This window comes from Callithrix jacchus, chromosome 9 (assembly GCF_049354715.1).
Source record: "Callithrix jacchus isolate 240 chromosome 9, calJac240_pri, whole genome shotgun sequence".
NCBI lineage: Eukaryota > Metazoa > Chordata > Mammalia > Primates > Cebidae > Callithrix > Callithrix jacchus.
The window spans coordinates 46,854,900-46,880,251 of NC_133510.1; the positions used below are offsets into that span (position 1 = coordinate 46,854,900).

The following is a 25,352-nucleotide window of genomic DNA, read 5'->3' on the forward strand; positions in this document are numbered from 1 at the left end:
TGTTTTGTTGTTGTTTTGAGATAGTGTCTCACTCTGTCACCCAGGCTGGAGTGCAGTGGTGCCATCATAGCTCACTATAGCCTCAGTCTTCCAGACTTGAGCAGTTCTTCTCCCTCAGCCTCCTGAGTAGCTGGAACTACAGGCATGTGCTCACACTTGGCTAATTTTTAACTTTTTTTTTTGTAGAAACAGGGTCTCACTGTGTTGTCCAGGCTGGTTTCAAACTCCTGGCCTCAAGTGATCTTCCTACCTTGGCCTCCCAAAGTGCTAGGATTACAGGTGTGAGCTACTGCACCTGGTTGAAAATATTCTAAATTGTTACCTTTTTATAATTCAACTAATTTGCTTGGCCTCAAGCAATTGATACATGTCAGTAATTTATTAGATCTCTGTGGAAATGATTTTTGGAAACATGCAGAATTCTTACACATCATTTGGGTTAGAATAAGTTGTAATACTGTTACAAACAACCCTAAAATTTCATCTACCAGGTTTGTTGTGGGTTCAGTTATTCTATATATGCTGGCTCAGCTTTCTAGACTTTTTTTTGATATCTGCTTCCATGATCTCCCAGGCTGGGGAAGAGAGGGCTGCAGAGTTGAGCACTGGCAATTAAATGCCTTATTTCAGAAGTGACAAACATCACTTCTCATATTTCTTTGATAGAATTACTCATATGGTTCCTCCTAATATCCTTGGGATAGGAAATGTAGAAGAGAAGCAGATATTGATCAGTATTAGTAATGTTGATCATATCCAGTATTGATTTATCCCACTTACTGAGAATGCCTTTGAAATATGAGACACTACTCATGGTGTGTGGATGAAGCTATAGCAAAGAGTATAATGAATTGCTTTCATTAAGAACAATACACATTTTTCCTTCTAGTCATCGATGCACCCATTTGTCTAGACTTCCATGCACCTTGCTATTCTTGGGTTTTATGGAACAGGTTTTACCTTGACCAAGGTCACTGTGCAGTCAACCTTTGCAGATGGGATTATAGTCAGTTTTTAAACTGCAGCTGTGGCCAACCTGCAATAATGACAGACATTGCAGAAAGAATGCCCTTTGTCCGGGTTTGATGAGGGCTGGTGATGTTAAATACTGCTGATAGTTTCCTGGGTTGGAAAGGGAGTTATTTGATTTGCAAAAGAAGGAAACATTAGAATCAGTCTATTCTTCAACTCATTCTGATAAAGTATATAAACGAAAGTGAGCCCATTTTTAATATAATGAGTGTCCCATTATCTTTTTAAACAAAGCAGAATATTTAGAGCTAATAGGGATTTAGTAGCAGTTACAAAAGTTTGTATCATATTTGACTTTCCTTGGGTAGCAAGCAAGAAGAGAACAGGAATGTGTTTGACCTGAGAGCAGGGGAATCTTTTACCACTAGATAAAACAGCACCATAACTGTGTCCCCAAGAGCAATATTAATAGTAAAACCATGAAAGAGTTCTGGGCAAGTTAAGAAAGGATGTCCCTAATATTTTGGTTAAACAGTATTAAAGCATTCTTCTTCTTCTTCTTCTTTTTTTTCCCTTGAGAATGGAGTCTTGCTCTGTTGCCCAGGCTGGAGTGCAGTGGCACGATCTTGGCTTACTGCAACTTCCACCTCCCTGGTTCAAGCAATTCCCTGCTTCAGCCTCCTGAGTAGCTGTGATTAAAGGCACACACCACCATGCCCAGCTAATTTTTTTGTTTTTCGTTTTTTTGAGATGGCGTTTCGCTCTTGTTTCCCAGGCTGCAGTGCAATGGTGTGATCTCAGCTCACTGCAACCTCTGCCTCCCAGGTTGAAGCCATTCTCTTGCCTCAACCTCCTAAGTTGCTGGGATTATAGGCATGAGCCACCATGCCTGGCTAATTTTGTGTTTTTAGTAGAGATGGGGTTTCTCCACGTTGGTCAGGCTGGTGTCAAACTCCTGACCTCAGGTGATCCTCCTGCCTCGGCCTCCCAAAGTGCTAGGATTATAGATGTGAGTCCCCACACCCAGATTTTTTTTTTTTGTATTTTTAGTAGAGATGGGGCTTTACCATGTTAGCCAGACTGATCTCGAACTCCTGACCTCAGCCAATCTGCCTGCCTCGGCCTCCCAAAGTGGTAGGATTACAGGTGTGAGGCACCACTCCTGGCCAAGAGCATTATTCTTAAAGTATGGAAGCATGTTAGTTAAGGAGATTACTTGTTTAGTGTCTATTATAATTGATAATCATGAAGCTGTTTTAATTGCTGGTAACGAATTAGTGACATATGAGTGTATAACATATCATCCTACTTTTTCCTCTTTTCTCATTTTTTCTTTATATCGCATATTACAATGAACAAACCAAAGACCACACAAAACACGTATATGCTGTGGTGATTCATTTTAAGGTAAACAGTCTTATAACCACCACCCATGTCAAGAAATAGAAGTCGTGAACAATTCCAGAAGCCTCTCCATGTGTACCATCCTAATCACAGACTCACCTCTTTCTGTAGAAATAATCATCTGAACTTTCATAGTAATCAGTCCTTGCATTTCATTATGTTTTATCATCTAATTATGGATATCATGAATTTTGTTCATTAAACATTCTTTTTATGTCCTTGAAGTCTTTTATAGTCTATAGCACCTCTTCCGTTTCTTCCTTTTTCTTATAACTTATCTGCTGAAGAATCCAAGTTGCTTGACCTAAAGAATCTCCCACAGTATGGATTTTGTTGTTTGCATGCTCATGGTGTAGTTTAACATGTTCCTCTGTCCTCCATATTTTCTGAAAAAACTGGCAGCTGGTTCCAGAGACTTGATCAGATCAGTATAATCCCACTGTAAGACTATAAGAAGTGATGTAATTATCAGTCTTTTGTTATATTAGTTATTGAAACTCACTACTTAGATTCATTAATTCATTAGGGGTTGCAAAGTAGAAATTACCGAATTATGTCATCTTGTTTTCGTTTAGTAACTGGGATAATTTAATAAAAAGACACTTACTTCCCAGTCTACTATTTGGTTATCAAGTTGTACAGTTCATATAGGAAATGCAAGATAAACAATTGATTATATCTTTTTATTTTCCCAGTTTTCAAAATAATGAATGAGCTTCCTGTCATCCTCAGAAGGTAACCGAGTAATTCCTTTTAAATATCATTGTGAATTCATGAATTTAAGCGTATATGATAGGCTAGAGCTATTGTAATTCTTACCTTTGAGGTTCAAATGGTCTCATCTTTGGCCATTGGGAATCTTTTCAAGTTGGCTTTTGGGTATTTTCACATGACCCTAGTTACCTTTGCTAGCTTCATGTGTACTGGGTACATAAGATGTTCACTAAGCTCATCTGTACATAGCCTGCTCCATCCATTTCTCCCAGAAGCCCTGTTATCTGGACACTAGGTATGTTCATTGTTGACGGTTTTGTCTTTATTGATAGGCCTAAAGAGCCAGAGCTATTGTATGTGCTTAAAGTTTTTAGCTCTAATACTCATGTATTAATTTTGGACTATCAAATTTTATGTCAAAATAAAGGACCCTTAGTATGTGTGAGTCCTGTTAGAAGCTTTACTGATATTTTTAGAGAGCCACACCTCAAGCATGGAAAAGTATCATCCCCTAGCTTTTAAGCATAATGTATACGGTTGCTCATCTTAGTATTTCTTTGGCCCTAATACCACAGCAGAGTCTTCTTTTACAGTTTATCTTTGGCTCTCTTTTGGCGAGTGGTGACAGACTTGCTACAAGTTACTGTCTCTAAAGCCTCTTATCTACAGAGTTTCACTTTTTCTTTTTTTTTTTTAAGCATGGTGTTTCAGTTTGATATGCATTGTTTTATTTTGATCACCACTTGCCAATGTTAATCTGCTACAGTAACTCCCTCAGAAGTTGTCATATACATTCTACATATTACTTTTATGTAACTGTATATATTCTGTGGTTAAATGTTTAAAATTATTTTTTAGAAATAAGGGAGTAAGCATTCCAACAGCATAGCTGTCATTTTCCTGAGCTAAGATAATCTGTGGCAGACTTGACTAAAATGGTTAATTGCATTCATAGAGACTGAACCCCAAAATGATGTTTGGTGATTAAACATAGGAAGTTTTAGAGTCTGTAACATTTGCTTGTTCAGAAAACTCTTTTGAGTCTAGACTTTATCAGGAACTCTTTTCACTAATACAGCCAGGGAATCAAATGCGCTTCCTTGGCTGGGCATCGTGGCTCTCGCCTGTAATCACGGGACTTTGGGAGGCCAAGGCAGGCAGATCACTTGAGGTCAGAAGTTTGAGAGCAGCCTTTCAAAACAAGCGAAACTCTGTCTCTACTTAAAATGTAAAAAGATGGCTCGACATGGTGGCTCACACCTCTAATCCCAGCACTTTGGGAGGCCGAGGCCGGTGGATCATGAGATCAGGAGATCAAGACCATCCTGGCCAACATGGTGAAACCCTGTCTCTAGTAAAAATCAAAAAATGACCTGGATGTAGTGGCACACACCTGTAATCCCAGCTACTTGGGAGGTTGAGACAGGATAATCGCTTGAACCCAGGAGGTGGAGGTTGCAGAGAGCCTAGATGGTGCCACTGCACTTCAGCCTTGGTGACAGAGCGAGGCTCTATCTTAAAATAAAATAAAAATAAAATAAAATAAAATAAAATGCTGCTTCTCTTAGGAGCTATGTAGAAGGAATGAGGACTCTAGCGGAGGTGTGGGATCCAGTGTTTTGTGTTCATGAGAAAAAAAAAACTCAGAACATTTGTTGTGCTATAATTTTGGAGGGTCTTCTTTTGACAAACATTTCTGGGCCAATCTAGGTAACTGTGACAACTAGTCCATCTTTTCAGAGAATTATATTCTACTGATCTGAAATGGACCAACCTGGACTAGTGCTTTCAGATACATACCCGTTCACCCGCCCTGATTGCCACTTTTTGTAGTCTTCTTCTGGGAGCTCTAAGGCAAATCAGAGAATAGTGAAATTCGATATATTATTAGATTACAGATGTACTGAGTCATTGGGGTATTTTTGAAAAACAGTCAAACCAATTTAATAATAAAGAGAGGTAATACTTTACAGAGCCTGACATTAAAGTTGGGGCAGATGATTGGGCTGGCCTTTTCCAGTGCTTTCAGCTCCTTATATCTGCAATTCCTAAGTTCTGTTTTCCTCTGTATATCAGCAGTATTCTTGAATTCGATGCAGATAGCACCTGCAGTTTCAGGTCTAATGACCATAGAGTTTGGGAAAGAGACCATCTCTTCCAGTGTCTCTCTTTAACAGTAAGGGAATGTTTTCCAGAAGCAAATCTCAGTCATGTTTCTCTGGCCCACATAGCATCGTCTGCCCATTCCTGGATCCAGATCTTGTTTGCAAGTGAATGCTATTTATAGAGTGGCTTATCATTGGCAAGGAGGATGGGATTACCATGGTTGCCTTAAACGTAGCAGACTCTACTTCAGAGTGTGGAGTCAATTTCTCAAACTGCATAGCTCTTACATACTGAGGAGAGAATGAAAGGGATATTGAGGAGAAAACCACAATATTATCTACTACACTATGTCTTGGTGTAATATTGGGGTCCAGGGTGCCCTCAGCTCCCTGGACATTTCTCCAGGTTCTTGATCTCCTGCCTTCTCAAGAATGACAGAGGGGACCACAGCGCAGTGCGCAGTAAATGTCGGATTCAAAAGTGTTTGTAGAAACTGATTTATTTAGAGAGAGAAACAGGAGAAGGAGGGAGAAACAGCTGACTCTCATGCTGAGTGAGAGAATCCAGAAAGAGGGAATCCAGGAGAGGAGAGCAGCTTCCACTCTGAATGGAAGGGAATAGAGAGAGATGGAGTTTAGGGGAGGGAAAGACAGACTTCCACGAGAGTGTATGGAAGGGGACTTCAGAGGGAAATCCAGGAGAGAGAAAGACGGCTTCCATGAAGGGAGTGTTCGTGGAAGGGGACCCAAACATGGAGTCCGAAGGGGTGTGGAAGAAGAGGACTTTTAACCTGGGAGGAACCCCCACCTTCTCTAAGACCCCGGGCCAATGAAAGGAGTTCCTTAGAACTTCCGCTGGGGTGATTGACTCTTAGTTTCTTCCCGTACCCGTAAAATTTAAACATAAATGGTTAAATTTCCCAGATGGAGAGAGATGGGGTGGGGGGGGGGGCACGGCGCTAGGAAGTTCTTTCCCTTAAAATTATGCCCCCTTGTGGACCTGGGAAGAGAACACCTTCCCTCATTAGGGCTCATTCGTGAATATATTTTTATGTTTGGCTGCAGCATGTGAGTGAATAATGATCCATAAGAGTTGGAGTAAGAAAAAGGAAAAAAAAAAAGCTTTATATCACCAATATGATATAAAGCATCCAAAGATACCTGATTTGGTTGTAAAAATCTTGGAAGCCATTCTCTGATTTTTATTATTTCTAGAATTTCACTGAGTATGAATTACATGAGTACCTAGTGTCAACCCTTTATACCTGTATATGAGCTCAGTGAAAACCAGCCTCTCTGAAATATGATTAAACTTGCCCTTAAAACATGTCATTTGCCTTTAACATTTTGTTCCAGCTGTTCGTCCCTGGCTGCTTCTCACATACCCTGTGTTCCAGGTCAAAGAGTGTCCTGGCTCTAGCACCACCACCATGTCTATCTTGACCCATGGCTAAACCATTATCCTTTCTCCAGGCTTCCAGATGATTCCTGTTCCTAAAAGCCCAATTCAGTGATGACTTCTGTGAAGTCTTCCAATGATCTGCTCTGCCTGAAGGTCTTTCCTCTAGCGATCGACCTTTAAGTATTATATTCTGTTCAGTTCATTTGTCAGTTAAGTAATCTGTCACCTTCTGGGAATTCTACTTTGTCTTTGAGCTCTTCTCAACATCGCCTGTTGCAGATTAGGATCTTTTTGAAGGTAGAGACTCTTGATAATGAGTCTCATGAAAATTATCTACTTTTCATGGCGTCATCTTGGAAAGGAAAGTATAAAGAGTCTTTTTTTCTGGACATAAAAATAGCTCAGATTTATTAAGCACTTGCTATATGCCCAGTGCAATAACAAATACTTTACAAGTATTGTCTCATTTCTTCCTCACATATACATACAAAAACTCCATGTGGTAGGTTAAACAAAAGCCTGCGTCAAAATAGGGGAACCAGGAAATAGACTCTGGTGCTAACACTGGATAACAGTCTTTAAGCTCACAGGATGTCTCTAGGCATCAGTCTCTCACTCTGTCCAATCTCTTAGACTTGCATTCTTACCAGCTTGATCAGCAGGAAGAATTTCTCCACAAATGGGCAGTTCCAAGTTGGAAGGGTTCTAAATAATCCCAATGAGAACCAGAGAAAGAGAAAGTTGCAGCAATGTTTGGGTGATGGGGGGCCTCACATGGCTTGTCAGAGCAGGTCACTGATAGCCAAGGTCTGAGCAGTCATCCCTACGGTGCAGCTAGGGGACACACAGGCCAACCCCACCTGAACCATAAAGTCCAAGAGTCAAGCAGCATGGTTTCTCAATGAGATGCTGAGTAGACAGTTATTCTGGTTAGCATTGATTCTAATTCATCGATAAGACCTAAATTTAGAGATTAAGGAACATGCATTCTTACCAGCTTGATCAGCAGGAAGAATTTCTCCACAAATGGGCAGTTCCAAGTTGGAAGGGTTCTAAATAATCCCAATGAGAACCAGAGAAAGAGAAAGTTGCAGCAATGTTTGGTGCAACTCACCACATAGAGAGATTTAACTCATCCAAATTTTAGAGTTTGTTTTGCTAATAACAATTTTGGTACATGGTAATATTGTTCTTCAAGCTGTTTGAGTATCATTGCTCAAAATATAAATAACTTCAACTGTGTGGACCTCATTGTGTATATTTTCAGTAGCAGCCCTCTTGAGAATACTCAGTTCCTCTAGTTCCTCATATAATCTCATCTTTTCTATCAAATCAGGAATTGAAACATTAGCTCATAGTTGTACATGTTAGTTGAGTGACTGGATTTGCTTTCCTAAGACTGTGTTTCAGTCATCATGTTTCCTTACCAGGTCTTTGCTTTTAGATACATTCATAGCTCTTGTGGCTCCAACAATGACATTTCAGATGTCACTTTACTGGTGCTGAGATATTGGTAGAGGAAAAATGGGTTGTTCGGTCAGTGAAATCTCCCTCCATTGTCTGAGGAAGTGACTGGGTATAACAAACAAATTGGAGATTCATGAGTGTGTTTGAAGGGCTACTTCAAGATCTCTCAGTAGAGAGACATTTGGTCACCGTGGGGAGAATAAACCAAGACTGAGCAGTGGATGCTGAAGACCTGCTGCTTATAGCTCCTGAGATGGAAATGTACGGGTCCAGATATCTCTGGCTTCCTTCAAAAATCCCGGGCCTGCCCTGCTCTTGCTTGGGCCTGCCAGCATGCCCTGTTCTTCAGGTTCTTCCTGCCCTTTCAGTACCCAGGAGAGACCACCCACTGTCTCACTGCAGTTCCGAGTCTTCCTGTTGTTCTCCTTCTGATCCAAGAATTTCAAAGTCCAAGATAAGTTTTCTGTAAGTCTTGATGTTACTGAATTTTTGGTACTATGTAATTTTTCATATATTGATGCACAAGCTATGTTTTGCTGTTACACCCCTTTCCTGTCATTCTGGAAGGCATCCTCATTTCCTTTCTTTGCTAATGACTTTTCCAACTTTGATGTAGTTAGATCACAGCTTCTTTATTAGCAAGTTTAATGACTTTGTTTTCTCCACATCATCTAACAAAGTAAGTTACAGATATTGCTCAACAATATTATGTATTTTATTTGACTTCATACTCAGAGATGGGTTGAAACGGTCTATGACAGTCATATTAGGACCCAAAATTTCATCTTATTTTTAGAGGGGGCTTGAATGTTGGCTGTTGCTGTGCATTTTCAGTTTGGGCTAAGAGCTTTAAGATGAAGCAAAGTTTACCAGCCCGACTCACAAATTGGTATGTTGATCTTGGTATCTTTATCCATTCATTCTTTATCAGCTGAGGGGCTAATTTAAGATTTTTTAGAATATAAAATTTGATGTATTCCCAGGATTTTTTGCTTCTAATCAGGAATAATGGCTTTAGGTTTATAAAAAGCATTAAAATATTTTGTGCTTTTATTCAAACTAGATGTCAGTTATCTCAGAGTTTACATTTGCTCCATGGTGGTACCATGGCTGGAAAGAGGAACAAGCCTTCTTAAATAAAAATGTGTCCTGTTAACAACAAAAAAATAGGTTAGTAGACTGTCTTCCTGTTTATAGTTTATGGTCTATCCAGAAGGGATTTCATGTGTTCATCTATGCTTTTTAGCTGGCAAAGTAGGTATAACTTTACCTTTAGTTCATGAGCATCAGCAGAGAGATACATCTATATTACTTTTTAATATTAAAAGCCACAAAGGCTTTTCTAAATTAGCAGGGGGGATTTACACAGCAAACTAGTGAAAAATGTTATGAGCTTTCATCCTCTGTTTTGGTTTGAGTTGCCACTTTGGGGCTTTTACATGTCTTTCCCTTTCCCATCTCATCTCTAGGAGGCAAACAAAGAAATATAATTTGCATTGACTATAGAAATGCCTCCAAGATCACTGCTCTAAGTGTGCTGGGGATTCGGAGTAGAAATTCTGAAAAGGAGAAAAAGACAAGGGTAAAAGCTCTGTTGACAAGGGAGTTTCACAGGCATGCGGTGAGAGCACAGCATTGGACGTGGGAATACAAATTCTGCAAGCTTCCTCTCTTCCTAAAAACAACAGTCTAAGAGTGTGGTGGTTCTGACTGGTTAAAGAGCTGAACTCAGTGGCAGCTGTTGAGCTTGGTTTTTCTTTCTAATTCAGATACTTCCCTATTGGAGTGTTTTGCACCTTTACTTCCTTTCTGTTTTCCTGTCTGTCAACACATGTGGCACCTCTGGGTGAGAGGCAGGCAGTTGGCTGTCGCTGGACATGATGCTTAATGGTGTTTTATCCTTTGACCAGTACATGGGGCTGGAATGGAAGGGCATTTGAACTTGCACTTTGGTGCAGAGTGATAACACAGTCACCCTCTGCTGACAGCAGACCAAAGACCCCAAGTTAGTCTGTGAATCAAGTTTTTCCCTGGAGTAAACACAATACATGAACTTGGCTAGGAGGTCAGATCTTCAAAGCTGACGTTTTTCCCCAATGGAATCAGGTATTTGTTCATATTTAGGCAGCATCTAAGTAGAGGGAATTTAGACATGTAACCAAAGCAAATTGTAGTCTAAAAAAAAAATAGGAAGATCTCATTATAGATTCACAGATCTGTGTATTTGTGTGCTCAAGGATAATAATAATACTGGGATACGTTTCAGAGAAGAGAGATGAGTAAAAATAAGAAAAAAATTAATGGATTTGAGCCCAAGTAAATGAAACTCTATTATTTAATTATAGTATCTGACTGTGAATATAAATGGGAGATGAACAAGAATTTTTTCCCTTCAGTTTGGATCATAGAATATTTCATGACTAAAAGGGGAAGTCTGTCACTCAGAGCTACAAGATAGAGGTTTGATCCTTCATAAAATGAATCAGGAATATGGAAAATATTTTGGGAATTGAGGACAGTCTCTTTTGCACACACTCTAGTGTTTTTACATCTAAAGTGAGCAAAACTGCATAATGTGGAATATATGCCTGTGTCCTTCAAATTTGCCATTCTGTGGTAGCCTGGATAGATGGGAAAAAATCATTGATATGCAATGAAAAAGGACATGCTCGCTCTTAGAATTGCATGTTTGGAACCTCTTGTGGGCTAGTGTCTGCAATAAAGTCGATGATCAGGCCATTTATTTGTTATCTATTGCTACTTTTGGCAAGTGGGTAAGTTTAAACCCCAGTGTCCTGGTTAAATTCCAATGTAGATGAGTGATAATATTCCATCTGCCATGTTCTTATTTTGCCTTCTTTAAGGAAATGAAGCATAACTGCATTTCAAAGCAGACTGTTGACACACTTTAGATAAAAAGTTAATATTTTTATTTCTCATTATGTAGTTCATTGTCATTAGAATTTGATAGTAACCCAGCCCTGTCACTAATTCACCTGTGCTCTTGTGAAAGTTCATTTCATCTCTCTGAAATTTATTATCTATGAAAGAATGCTAGCCTCGGTAATTGTTGAGCCTACTTAAAATTTTACCAGGCTATGAACAGGGTATGTGGTGACAAATAATACTAAGGAAAAATTTTGTCCAGACTTCAAAAACTTTGCAGATTTCTGTTCACTTTAATGCATTAGAAAACACCTTATCTCAGGTATTATCTTTAAAAGTTATTTATTCGAAAATAGTATTTATCAAATGACAGACGTCTTGGTGTTTCAAATAGAGTCAGGAATTTTTTGTTTGTTGATTTTTTTCGTCACTAATCCCAACTCATTTCTTAGTTAATTCTTTTGAAGATGACGTGAATACATGTGTAGTTCTAAGTGAGGGAAAAACAGCACCGTATTTCACATAGCTACATGTATGTATTCTGGTGTTTAAATTCTTAATTTACCAATGTCATTAGTTTGCAGAAATATTCAATAGGGCATGGCACACTGATTCATGACATGCTTCCCTCAAATGGGTACAATGATGACACCAGCAAACTATGAAAAGTTCTGCTTATATGTCCGACTTAGAGTAACCACTAAAGCCATACAGGGAGACACTCAGAAATACTACAGATAAGTCAAAATTGAATTATAAAAATGTTGAAGGCAAAAAAAAAAAAAAGAAATGTAAAGAACAGAAGGCAAAAATAACATTGCAGAATCAATCCTTACCATATCAATACTTACATTAAAATGTAAATGGTTTAACTATAACAACTAAAAGACAGATTATCGGAGTGTATTACAAAGTGGGAGTCAACTATGTGCTATCTATAAGAAATTCTCTTAAAATATAACAATGTGGACAGATTGAGAGAAAAAAATATGTATCATGCAAACATTAATAAAAAGAAAGCAGAAGTTGTTATATTAATATCAGATATAATATTCTTTTGAGCAAAGAAAATTTCTGATGACAGAAAGGATTATTATATAGTTACTAAAACATTACTCCACCAAAAAGACATGGCAGTTCTAAATGTGTATGTACTAAATAACTGAGCTCCAAAATACATGAAGCAAAAACTGCTAAAATTGAACAGAGAAATAGACAAATTCACAGTTTTATTTGAAGATTTGAACATCCAGATTTAATCAGTTTGTTAAAAAAAAAAAAAAAAGAAAAACTAGACATATAATCAGCAAGGATATTGATGAAGTCAACATTAGTAACCAACAAACTCTAACTGAAACCCAGTGCAGGAGTACACACATCCTTTCCACGGGCCCCGGTACATGGACCAAGACAGATCACATCCTGGGCCAGAAAAGACAGCTCAGTACATTTGAAAGAACTAAAATCATATGGGGTATATTTTTTGATGACCATGGAATCAAGTTAGAAATCAGAAAGATAACAGAAAAAGTTCTGAACCCTTGGAAACTGAGAAATATACATTGTAAATAATCCACGGGTAACAAAGGAAGTCTCAATGGACATAAAAAACACATTGAACTGAATGACAGTAAAAATACAACATGTGAACATTTGTGGACCAGAGTTGAAGTAATTCTGAGAGGGAAGTTTATGGCATACCACATGTATATATTAGAAAAGAGGAAAAGTCTCAAATCAGTAATCTAAGTTTATAGTTCAAGAACCTAAAGTAGAAGAGTTGAAAATAGCCAAAGCAAGCAGAAGGGAGGAAGTAATATTAAGGACAAAAGTCAATAAAATTGAAAACAGAAAACAATCCATGAAAAAAATCAGGTTACTTTAAAAGATCAACAAAATGGACAAACCTCTAGTAAGACTAACAGAATGAAAAAGAGGAAGAACCACAAATTGTTGATATCGGTAATGACAAGAGGTTTATCACTACAGACTCTAGACACCAAAAGGATAAAATAGGAATACTACAAACAACTCTACACGCATAAATTCACAACTTAAATGAAATGGACCCATTTCTCAAAAAATACAGCTGCAACTCACCCATAATTAGATAATTTTAATAGTCTTATAACAGTTAAGAGAATTAATCTGTAACTTAACAAACTTTCAAAAAAAAGTAATCTTCAGATGGTTTTACTAGATAATTCTACCAAACATTTAAAGAGGGATTGAAACCAGTCCTAAACAATCTTTCCCAGAAAACCATTCATTTTGTGAAAGTAGTATTACCCAGATACTAAAAGTACAAAAAAAAAAAAAAAAAAGAGACCAATATCCCCCATATATACAGGTACCAAAATATTAGCAAATAGAATTCAGCAATATGTAAAACGACTCATATATACATCATGACTAAAGGGGAGTTTATTTTAAAAGTTTCAAAACTGGTTCAATATATGAAAAATCATCAGTGCAATTTAGCATGTTAACAAGCTAAGGAAGAACCATCACACAGTGCTATCAATTCATGCAAAAAGTGCACTAATAATATTCCACAGCCATTTATGAGGAAAACTCTCAGAAAAAATGGAATAGAAAGCTTTCTCAACTTGACCAGAAATAAGATAAAGGCATGTCTACTCATGATCCTTCTTTAATATAGTACTAGAATTTCTTGCCAGGGCAGAAAGGCAAACATGATCATTAAAAGCATGTAGATTATAAAAAACAAAGTAAAACTGTCCCTGTGTTTCATTTGATATCATTGGTTATGTGGAAAATCTCAAGGAACCTATTAAAAAAATACCAAAACCAATGTGGGGTTAGCAAGGTAGCAGGACATATGATAAAGATACAAAAATCAATTATATTTGCATATATTCATACTAGCCATGGATGGCTGAACACGAAATTTTAAAATGCAGTACAGTCACTCAGAAAATGAGATATCCAGGTATGAATCTAACAAAACATATTAAAGGATATGTGTATGCCTCCAGGAAGACCTAAATAAATAGCTATGTCATGTTCATGGACTGGGACAGTCAACATGGGAAAGATGGCAGTTCTCCTCAAACTGACACACAGGCTTAACACAATGACCATCAAAATCTCAAGATTTTTTGTAGATAGAGAAGAAAAATTTATATTGAATTTAATTTTCAGCTGAAAAGCAAAGCAATTAGAATAGCTAAAAGAACTTTGAAATAGAAGAATAAAGTAGGAGTAATCTACCCAATTACAAAATTTATTATGTAACTGTTATAATTAATACTCTGTGATATTTGCAGAGGGATAGACTCTTATATCAATGGAGGAACAAAACAGAGAAGCCAGAAATTGACTCACAACATATCAGACTAATTTTTGATGAAAGTGAAAAAGCAATTCAACATAAAAACATAACCTTTCAACAGTTCATTCTTGGAGTAATTTGGATATTCATAAGCAAAAGAAAAAAAATGAACCTTGACTAAGTCTTATAACTTATACAAAAACTAACTCAAAATAGACCATAGACTTAAATGTAACACTCAAAACTATACTACTTCTAGGGGCAAAAAGAAAATCTTCAGGGTCTAGGGCTAGGCAAAACATTTTTACACTTTATACCAAAAGCTGGAGGAAATTTCATAAACTGGACTTCATCAAAATTGAGAATTTTGCTATTTCAGGCCAGGTACTGTAGCGCACACCTGCAATCCCAGAACGTGGGGAGGTTGAGGCAGGTGGGTCAGTTGAACTCAGGAGTTGGAGACCGGCCTGGTCAACATGGGAAAACTCCTTCTCTACAAATAATACAAAAAAGTAGCCGGACATGGTGGCATGTGACTGTAGTCCCAGCCACTTGGGCGGCTGAGGTGGGAAGATTACCTGAGTCTAGGAGGTTGAGGCAGCAGTGAGCCTTGGTTGCACCACTGCATGCAACCTGGGCAACAGAGTGAGACCCTGTTTAAGATGAAACTGCTGTGTGAAAGATGTTATTGACAGGGTGAACAGACAAGCTACAGATTGAAATAAAAGTGTTTTCAAACTATAAATCTGACATATTCCTAGTGTCAAGAATATAAACTTTCAAAACTCGACAGTAAAAAAAAAAACTCCAATTAGGAAATGGATAGAGTACTAGAATAAACATTTCTTGGGAGAGGATATATGCAGAAAGACTAAAATAAAAAATAGTGACAGTATCAAATGCTGACAAGGATGTGCAGAAACTGGTTCATTCAGACATTCTGGTGGGGATGTAAAATTCTGCAAAATGGTTTGGTAGATTTTGGGGGAAAAAAAAAAAACACCATTTATCTGCCATATATAACCTAGCACTGCATTGCTGGACATTTATCTCAGAGAAAAGAAAACATGTTCACACAAAAACCTGTATACAAATGTTTATGGCAGCTTTATTCATAATAATCTCAAACTTTAAAAAATATTCTGAAAAAAATGGGATACATGCGCAGAACGTGCAGGTTTGTTACATAGGTATACGTGTCCCATGGTGGTTTGCTGCTTGTATTGACCCATCCTCTAAGTTCCCAACCCCCACCCCCCACCAGACCCTGGTGTGTGTTGTTCCCCTCTCTATGTCCATATGTTCTCAATCTTCAACTCCCCATTGTAAGAACATATGGTTTTTGATTTTCTGTTCCCGTGTTTGTTTGCTGAGGATGATGGCTTCCAGTTTCATATGCCCCTGCAAAGGATATGGTCTCATTCCTTTTTATGGCTGTACAGTATTCCATGATGTATATTTACTACATTTTCTTTATCCAGTCGATCACTGATGGGTATTTGGGTTGGTTCCAAGTGTTTGCTATTGTAAATAATGTTGCAGTAAACATTCATGTACATGTATGTGTCTTTATAGTAGAATGATTTATTTTTTTGGGGGGGGTATATACCAAATAATGGGATTGCTGGATCAAATGGTATTTCTGGCTCTAGATCCTCAAGGAATCACCATAACTGTCTTCCAAATGACTGAATTAATTTACATTCCCACCAACAGAGTAAAAGCATTCCTATTTTTCCACAGCCTCGCCAGCATCTGTTGTGTCCTGACTTTTTAATCATCATTCTGACTGTCGTGAACTAATCTCATTTATTGAAACAACTCTGTGTCCTTCAATAAATGATTAAGCAATCCATACTATAGAACTGTATTCAGCAAGAAAAATAAACTATTGATACACATTTGAACCTGGATGAATGTTTAGAAAGTTCTGTTGAGTGTATGATTTCATTTATGTAATACTTTTGAAGTGATGAAATTGTAGAAACTGTAAATAGATCAGTGGTTTCCAGGGGTTAAGGAATGGGTGGGTGAAGTGGAAACAAATGTGGCTATAGAAAGGCAACATGAGGGATTTTTGTGGTGATGGAAATGTTCTGTGTCTTGACTCTGTCAGTGTCAATATCGTGGCTGTGATAATGTAGTATAGTTTTGCAAGCGGTTACCAATGAAGGAAACTGGGTAAAGGTTACACAGGATCTCTCTGTATTGTGGGTGTTTTTGTTTGTTTATGTGGTTTGTTGTTGTTGTTGTTGTTGTTTTGAGATGGAGTCTTGGTCTGTCGCCCAGGCTCGAGTGTGCGATGATGGGATCTCTGGCTCACTGCAACCTCTGCCTCTCGAGTTCCTGCGATTCTCCTGCTTCAGCCTCCCAAGTAGTTGGGATTACAGACATGTGCCACCATGCTTGGCTAATTTTTGTATTTTTGGTAGAGATGGGGTTTCAACATGTTGGCCAAGCTGGTCTCAAACTCCTGACCTATAATCCCAAAGTGCTGGGATTATAGGCGTGAGCCTCCGCGCCCAGCCTATATTGTTTTTTTTTTTTGTAACTACAATTATTTTGAATTAAAATGTTTAATTCAAAACACATAAAATTTCCTCTAAAGGCTTTTAGATTGAAATATGAAAGCGTCTTTTGGCACTTTCCGTGGGAAGGCTTCATTTCCCCGCTTTCTGCTCTCAGGTAATCATATGGCAGCCACAGAAGCTTTTTTGCTGTTCCTGGACATGCTTCGCGAGCTCTCCCCACAGGGCCTTTGTACTTGCTACTTCCTCGTCTGGAACATGCCTTCCTCTGGCTCGCTCATTCGTTTCATCTTGATCTCTGCTCAAATGTCACCTTATCGGAAAGCTTTTTCCTTGAACAGTCTGTCTGCAGTATTCTTGTCACAGTTGATTCCCTGACCTGGGTTTATTTTTCTTCCTTCATCAGAAACAGATTTGATGCTTTAAAAAATTCCAAGTCTTGGATAGAAACCTCAAAATTCCCTACTATGTGTCCTCTTTTCTATATGTTGTTCTGGGATTTGGAGTGTTTTATTTCAAAAGTAAATGAAATATTTACACTCTATTTTCATTTTTTCTGCTGATCACTCCATACCTGTCTGGTTGGAATTTGAACATTGTAAGTCTTCTTCAGTAGTAAATATACTATGTTCTGTTATTCTCAGCTTATTGCAATCCAGTGGTATTTCTCAAAACAGCTAAGACTTCAGTCAGCCCCACCTCCACACACCATGAATCTACCTCTAAATGACTGGGCTTTAATTCTCTTCTAGGCTTTTTAACTGGTCCGAGGTGTAGAGACACACTTCAGGAGGATCCTCAAAAGTCTTGGACAAGCCTCCCCAAATGCGGCAGGTAGGTCTCTTGTCTGTGGGTGCGAGAAATGTAACTTTCTTTATTCTTCCATAGTTGAAATTAAATGTCATTCGGACTCTCTGCTTAACCATGATAGCAGCCTGAGGTTGCCCTGACATTCTGGATTAGGTTATGAGATGCCAGGTTCTTGAGAAGTGGATTCCAGTTCCTTAGCTGTCATCTCTCCATTAGTCATGTTTATCTTACCATCTCTGGTCAGTACTTGTGGACTACTGCCAAGGCACACCTCGGTCTATTTTCGAGGGTCTCCTGTTCTCCTTCTCTTAGTTTCTTCTAGATACCTCTTGGGCATATAAGGGCATGCTATCACTGCTGCTGGGCCAGGGGAAACTCTTTGGGATTAAAAAGCTCCCCGACTCCCCCTCCTTTTTTTTTTTTTGACACAGAGTCTCACTCTGTTGCCCAGGCTGGAGTGCAGTGGCACGATCTCAGCTCACTGCAACCTCTGCCTCCCAGGTTCAAGCGATTCTCCTGCCACAGCCTCCCAAGTAGCTAGGATTACAGGCATTTGCCACCATGCCTGGCTAATTTTTGTATTTTTAGTAGAGACGGGATTTCACCATGTTGGCCAGGCTGCTCTTGAATTCCTGACCTCAGGTGATCCACCTGCCTCAGCCTCTCAGAGTGCTGGGATAACAGGCATGAGCCACTGTGCCCGATTTTTTTTTTTTTTTTTTTTGCATTGCCACTCTTGTTCGGTGGCTTCTGTGTCGTGTTATGGCATGAGATTCTTTGCAAGGCTGCTCAAGTCCGTCTTTCTGGATGTACCACCAAACTGTTTCTGAAGTTCAGACTACACCCAGGAAAGAAAATCTTTTGCCCATCACCCATGTCTTCCCCAAATACATTTGGGGTTTCTTTTCTTAATTGTATTTTGAACAAGCACCTCTTGGGAAATCAATCAAAACAAGTTATTTTTCATCTCCTTCTGCTTCTTTGAAATGCATTGGAGAAAGGTGGCAGGTATTCCCTTGTTTTCGGGTGAAATTTAGGTCTCAGGCGGGCGCCATACTTTAGAAGTTTACGCTTAGATTTTTTTAAAAAATTGCTCTGGACATTGTAACTTAAAAAAATAATCTCCATTGAGAAATGATTATGTCCAATATCGAACCATAATCATAGCTTCAAAGTTAAGTTAATATCAAATGATCTGCCCTCCCCCATCTGGGGCCCATTTTTGAGTTGGACATTTGCAGTGGGAAAAGGTCATTTTTTTCTCTCTCTTCACTCATCACCTCCTATCCCACATCCTAGTTGCAATTGCTGAACTCTCAGGGGTTGGGACAGGGGAAAGAAGAGGGGAAAAATAGCTCAGGGATTTCATTACGTTAAGCTGGCTTTGTGTTTTCTGGGACAGGAATCTGCTCAACACTGGCTCTCAGTTGGTCACTTTTGGGAGACTTTCATGGCCGCTCTGATGGACCCACCCAGCTTTAGTTCTTGTGACTTGGGCAGGGCTTCTCCTTCAGCGCCCTCCTCGCAACTCAGTGCCTGGTTCCAGGTAGTCTGTTTCCTCTGAACTCTGATGTGGTGTTTCATGAATACTTCCAGTGGTCCTCTTGGGCTTTAAGTGGACTCTCTCACAACTGGCCCATACTCACTCTAGGAAAACATGCCTCTTATGAAGCCTCATGGGTGGGAGAGGCTGTGGGTACTTCTCAGATAGCAGAGTGGCCCCTAGCCCAGCTCTCTTAACCTCTGGATGTTCAGGGTGGGAGCCAGCCTGCAGTCCATTGGGTCTCCCAGACTCCAGGGTATACATCCAGGCTATCTGAAGCTTTCCTCTGAAGCCTCTCTGAAGACCTGTGGAAAAGAAAGACCCCTTTCTATCCCTCTCTCAGGGAAAGGAGGGACTTGGCATAGGAAACAGCTCTATCCAATAATCTCTTAAAGCCTCTTCCCCTCATCTTCCTTCTGTTGATGCGTTATAACTTCCTATTGTGTTTTAGAGCCATTCATAGTTCCTAGTTTCTTTTAAAATCTGAATTTTGAGCTGGCCATTTTCATTGAAATTTCATACCTGTTTTAGGAAGGTACCTCAGTTAAATCTTCCAATCTGTCACTCTGCTCTCACTAAGGAGAGTCGAGGCAGTGGGACATGGGATCAGGGTGGCCAGGGAACATGGTGAAACCAGCTACTTACATCTTGCTCCTGGATCCACTGATGTACACACATGACTTGATGACCTTATTTTGCACTCAGAGGGGTGTACATCCACCCTTAGCCTAGTTTATATGTAGGAAGGTCTCTTCTGTTCCTATTTTCTATGGGTGGGAATCACTGCAATTTCCATGGGCATTAGGCTTTCAAACCTCTCAACATATTGATTGACACCTCCCAGTGCCCTGTGTTCCCTGCCTTAACAGCAGTTTTCTAACGCCATGAGTGAAGAGTTCAGCCACTTGGCTCACGGACTGGGGAAAGAAGCAAGATGCAAGGAAATGAGATAAAATACTTAAAATAGTCTACCCCTCCATGATAAAATATATTGCCTGCCTTCTTTCTGGTACTTACCATATGATTTTTAATCCTTATAATGGCACTGCACAATTTATATTAAGGATTTGACATTTGAGGAAACCAGATGTGTTAGTTTGCTAGGACTTCGATAGCAAAGTACCACAAATAGGGTGACAAACAACAAAAATTGATTGTCCCCCAGTTCCAGAGGATTGAAGTCAGAAATCAAGCCTGACAGTGGGTTAGGTACCTTCTCACTCAGTGCCTGGTTCCAGGTAGTCTGTTTCCTCTGAACTCAGATGTGGTGTCTCATGAATACCTCCGGTGTTTTGGGCCCCTCTTTTTGGCTTGTAGATGGCTGTCTTCTTTCTGTAGCTCTTTATATTATTTTCCCCTATGCACATTTCTCTCTATGTCCAAATTTCCCCTTTTTATAAGGACACCAGTTATATTGGATTAGGGCCCACAGAATGACCTCATCTTAACTAATTACATCCGCAAAGACCATATTTCCAAATAAGGTCACATTCTGAGATCCTGGCGTCAGGGCTTCAATATGAATTTGAGGGGGAGGGGCAATGCAACCCATAACACCAGGGTTCAAAGAAGCTCAATTGCTTCAAAGTCACACAGACCTTGAAGTGCCTGTGCAGCAGTTCCTCTCCACGACTGTGGACTCCATAGCTCTCATTCTTTCTGCTATACTACACTTCATCTCAGCTCTTACATGCAGATTATGCAACAAGAAGGATGCTGGTTTTCCTTTAAACAATCAAACCAGGCTAGCAGAAGCGCGGACCCATCCAGGAAAAAGCTCTTACACCTCAGGTGGTGCCATCACATGAACTCAGAACAGCAAACCTTGCGCAAAGCAGAAAAAGGAACCTGTCTGTAGAGAGGGCCAATCTAACACCATCCTACCATTGGCTAGAAAAATGAGCTGCTGCCTAAATTCAACATATTATGCTAGGGTCCAAATGTTTCTGAAGCTACTAAAATAGTTTCAACTTGAGTTTGATGGTATTATTCCTATGACTTGTTTGCATTTTTGGGGGCTTTTGACCTACATACCTATATAAATATGTGTGTGTGTATGTGTGTGTGTGTGTGGCTGGCTTCATGTAGGGCATATTTAAACAATGTGTAATAAAGACGCTTTTTTTTTTTTTTTTTTGAGATGGAGTCTCACTCTGTCGCCCAGGCTGGAGTGCAGTGGGGTGATCTTGGCTCACTGCAACCTCTGTCTCCTGGGTTCAAGCAATTCTCCTATCTCAGCCTCCCGAGTAGCCATGGTTACAGGCACTTGCCACCATGCCCAGCTAATTTTTGCATTTTTAGTATAGATGGGGTTTCACGATGTCAGCCAGGCTGGTTTCAAACTCCTGACCTCAGGTGATCTGCTCACCTCGGCCTCACAAAGTGCTGGGATTACAGGCGTGAGCCACTGTACCTGGCCAAAACAACATATTTAAATCATGCGAAAGGAAAAGGGTAAACTGTTAGCTATAAAGTTACCGCAGGCATATACTAGATAATGATAATGATAGCTTAGCTAAAAAAAAATAAAATATGTTCAAATTTCAATGGGGATTATATTTAGGAGAATTATCAGATTGTTTTGATAGTTTTCCTTTTAAAAACAGTTCTTTAGTGCCTCCTAGGTGGGAGATAGGAATTATTATAGTGATTTGGAAACATGACTTTATGCATATGAACATAATTTGAGTCTTGTCGTATTTGTCACTATTTTATTCCAGATGGCACAAGTCTCTTATTATTCCTTTCAGTTAAGACCTGAAGTATATACCTACAGAAATAAGTCCATGATAAGATTTTTCTTGCCAAAATTCTAATAGGTGCTTACTTACTGAGAAATATGTGTATTGAGAAATGTTTAAGAAAAATAGACTTTAATGAAGCCGCACTAATGATATTTATTTAGCTAATCGTGTACAGGGATCTAACCATGATTTTAAGTAAAGTAGACTGTTGGCCATGTAAATAAGCTTGGCACAGGTGTGCAGGGTTTTAAGAGAATTGGGTAGGAGAGCTAATGAAAATTAGAGTCGAGCTCAAAGAAATATTTTATTGTAAATTCAATTTCCCATTGTAAAACAAATACAGCTGCACACAAATACTTTGAAATATGAGTAAAAAAATGCTCACAGTGTAAGAAATGAAAGCAACAAAACTAGCCTTTTGGTATGTTTGCTTCTCCTCCTTTCTTTTTGTTATACATTCATCTGAGCATGACTGAACACCTACTCAGTGCAGGCGCTTAGGAAATTAAGATGACTAAGATAAGGTTTCTTTCCTTAAGGAGCTGTTGATTTATCAGGGGAAACAAACAGTGACTGAGTCTTTATAATAGGGAATAAGTGCAATACTTAGGGAGAGTGGCCGAAAAGGTTGCTATCAACTCTGTTGTCAGGTCTGGGAAAGCGTCACAAGGTAAGTTAAAATAGAAAGTTGCGCAGAAATGCGTTAGCCAGAAAAGAGGAGGAAATTCATTTCAGTTACAGGGAAGAACATCTGCTCAGGTATGAGAGGATGGAAATAATACTACAAGGAACTGTAAATGATGCAGCATGTCTAGAATAACAGAGACTGCGATTGGAGTAGGTGGGAGTGATGTCATGGGAAGATTTGTGCCTGTTATCTTATTGGCAAGAAATGTTTTCACGTGGGGGAAGAGTATGTTTAAAATATCATTTTAGAAAGGTTAACCTTCAGCATTAGGATAGACAGATTAGAAGTTACAAGCCTTAGAAACTAAGAGGTTGATAAGGAGCCAGATAAACCAAGAAGCTGGAATAAATCTTACATAAATGATACTTGCATGAGTTCCTTGCAGTATTTTCGTAGGGACCATAAAATGTATTTTTGCAGCCATATGCTTTTATAGATGTTGCAAAGAAGTACAAATTTCTAAGTTCAACCAGTTAAAAACTCATGCTTTCTTCTATACTGCTACCCCTCCATTATGTTTCCATTAATGTTAGGTGATGTTGGAGTGCCCACACAAATTTTGCATTCTAAAGTTTGCAATCTTGCTCTTCAAAAGGGACCCCAAATTTTATAACCTTTAGGACCTCACAAATGCAGACCTAGACCCAAGGTGATATCCTGAAGAGACATGATAAGTTCTTAAAACAGGAGAGTAGCTGCAGAGAGGAAGAAGAGAAAGGTGTAAAAGAAGCAGGAGGAGGAATTAATGGCTATTGTGGTGTGAGGAAAAGGATTGTACCAATATTTCTCTTAAGACCAATAATGGGGGGAAAAAGTGGTAGGGACAGGTCACTATTGTAAATAACATTCTATTGAACATCTTTACGTGTGTGTGTTCATATTTCTGGATTTACAGAGGTAGATTTGCTATGTCAAAGTGTCTACATATTTTAATGGATTCTGTTATCTATTACCAAATGGCTTTCCAGGTGAATTGTGCTATTTAACACGGCTGCAGTTAATGTCGAAATGGATTTTCTTGCCCATACTCCAACTAGCATTGGGCATTATAATTTTAATTTTTTCAAACTAAATTACTGGGTAAAAGTGGCACCTCCTTCTCATTTTACTCTCAAGTGAGATAAATACCACCCATTATTGTGAACTCTCTCTAGGAATCTATTTTCAGGGGGTAGTTATGGTAGTCTATTCCTGGTAGTGATTTAGGAAGCATTAGGAGGTAGTTGTAAATCTTTTATGTGAGTAGTTATGTTATACATTCTAAATACATACATACATGCATATATCGTAAAAGCTGGAAATAGGTGAGGCTAAAACAGTTTTGAAGATCAGATTTAGACCAGATGTTGGCAAACTTTTTTTGAAATGGGCTAGAGAGTAAATATTTTAGGCTTTGTAGGCTACAAGGCAAAACTGAGGATATTATGTAAGTACTTTAACTGAAAAATAATTTTTGACAATTTTTTTTTTTTTTTTGAGACAGGGTGTGGCTCTGTCACCCAGGTGTGGCTCTGGAGGGAAGTGGCACAATTGAAGCTCATTGCAGCTTCCAACTCCTGGGATGAATCCATCCTCTCACCTCAGTCTCCAAAGTAGCTGAGACTATAGGCATGTACTACCATGCCTGGTTAATTTTTTAACATTTTGTAGAGACCAGGTCTCGCTGTATTGCCCAGGCTGATTTCAAACTCCTAGCCTTGAGTGATCGTCCTGCCTTGACCTCCCAAAGCTCTGGGTGTGAGCCACCAAACCTGGCCAGTACAAATTTTCAATGGACACAGATCAAAATATAGTAATACAAAGTATTTTTTTTCCTCCGAGACAGAGTCTTGTTCTGTTGCCTAGGCTGTTGTGCAGTGGTGCGAACTCAGCTCACTGAAGCCTCCGCCTCCTGGGTTCAAGCAATTCTCCTGCCTCAGCTTCCCTAGTAGCTGGGATTACAGGCATACACCATCAGGACTAGCAAATTTTTGTATTTTTAGAAGAGAGGGGGTTTTACCATGTTGGCCAGGCTGGTCTTGAACTCGTGATCTGCCCCCCGTGGCCTCCCAAAGTGCTGAGATTACAGGCGTGAGCCACCATGCCCGGCCAACAAAGTACATTTTTTATTCTGTAAGTCAGATTTTGAAGAGGGAACATGTTGCTTCACTGGGAATTCAAAGTTAGTATCTCTCACCAAATTTATTGTAAGTGCTCATCCTTTAAAATCTCCATTTTTATTTCACAGGAGTGAGCTGGATTTGAACCACAGGCCATACTGTGCCAACATTTGTTTTAGACACTGGCATTTATGAAGCCATTTGCCTATTAGGCCTTATTAACATATTTTGTTTGATACTGTTTCAGTTCTGTCACATACTTGATTTGAACCTATTTGGTATCTACAATTTGCAAGCTCAGCAAAGTGTGTATGGAGCATGGGGGTGTTATTCTTTGTTGCTAATGGAATTTGAGAATCTACCTGAGGCAGCAGTGCTATTGCATTCAAACAGTTTGTCTATTTAGATAAAGAGACTTGAGAAGAGAAACAGGAAGCCAGACTTAGTAGGTCTAAATTTGGTCTGCTATTGCATGCAATGGAATGATTTTGAATGTTCCCCGTTGCTGACTTTGAGTCAGCTGTGACTTGGTTCTGGCTATTAATTTCTGTTCTGCTAACTTTGGGGCCTTGTGCTTTTCCTTTAACGCTACTGTTGCTCAGCAACTTTCCTGAAAGTCCAAATTCTCCCCCCGCCTTCCTTACAAACTTGTTGTCTGGAAATATTTTTTATGAATCATTTCATTTGCTAATGCT

At 39.1% G+C, this 25,352-nt stretch overlaps 1 protein-coding gene across 15 annotated transcripts in view; it reads left to right on the plus strand.

Annotated features, from left to right (window-relative positions):
* The window catches only part of SOX5 (SRY-box transcription factor 5), a 1,034,770-nt gene that overhangs the window by 138,349 nt on the left and 871,069 nt on the right, over positions 1–25,352 (plus strand). For 10 of the 15 annotated variants that reach the window (XM_035258425.3, XM_078339089.1, XM_078339088.1 and 7 more), the window contains one exon: positions 17,526–17,607. The exons of the other annotated variants lie outside the window; for them this stretch is intronic. The gene's annotated coding sequence lies outside the window, so the exon portion shown is untranslated. The remainder of the gene's footprint in view (positions 1–17,525; positions 17,608–25,352) is intronic. 15 annotated transcript variants of the gene reach the window in all.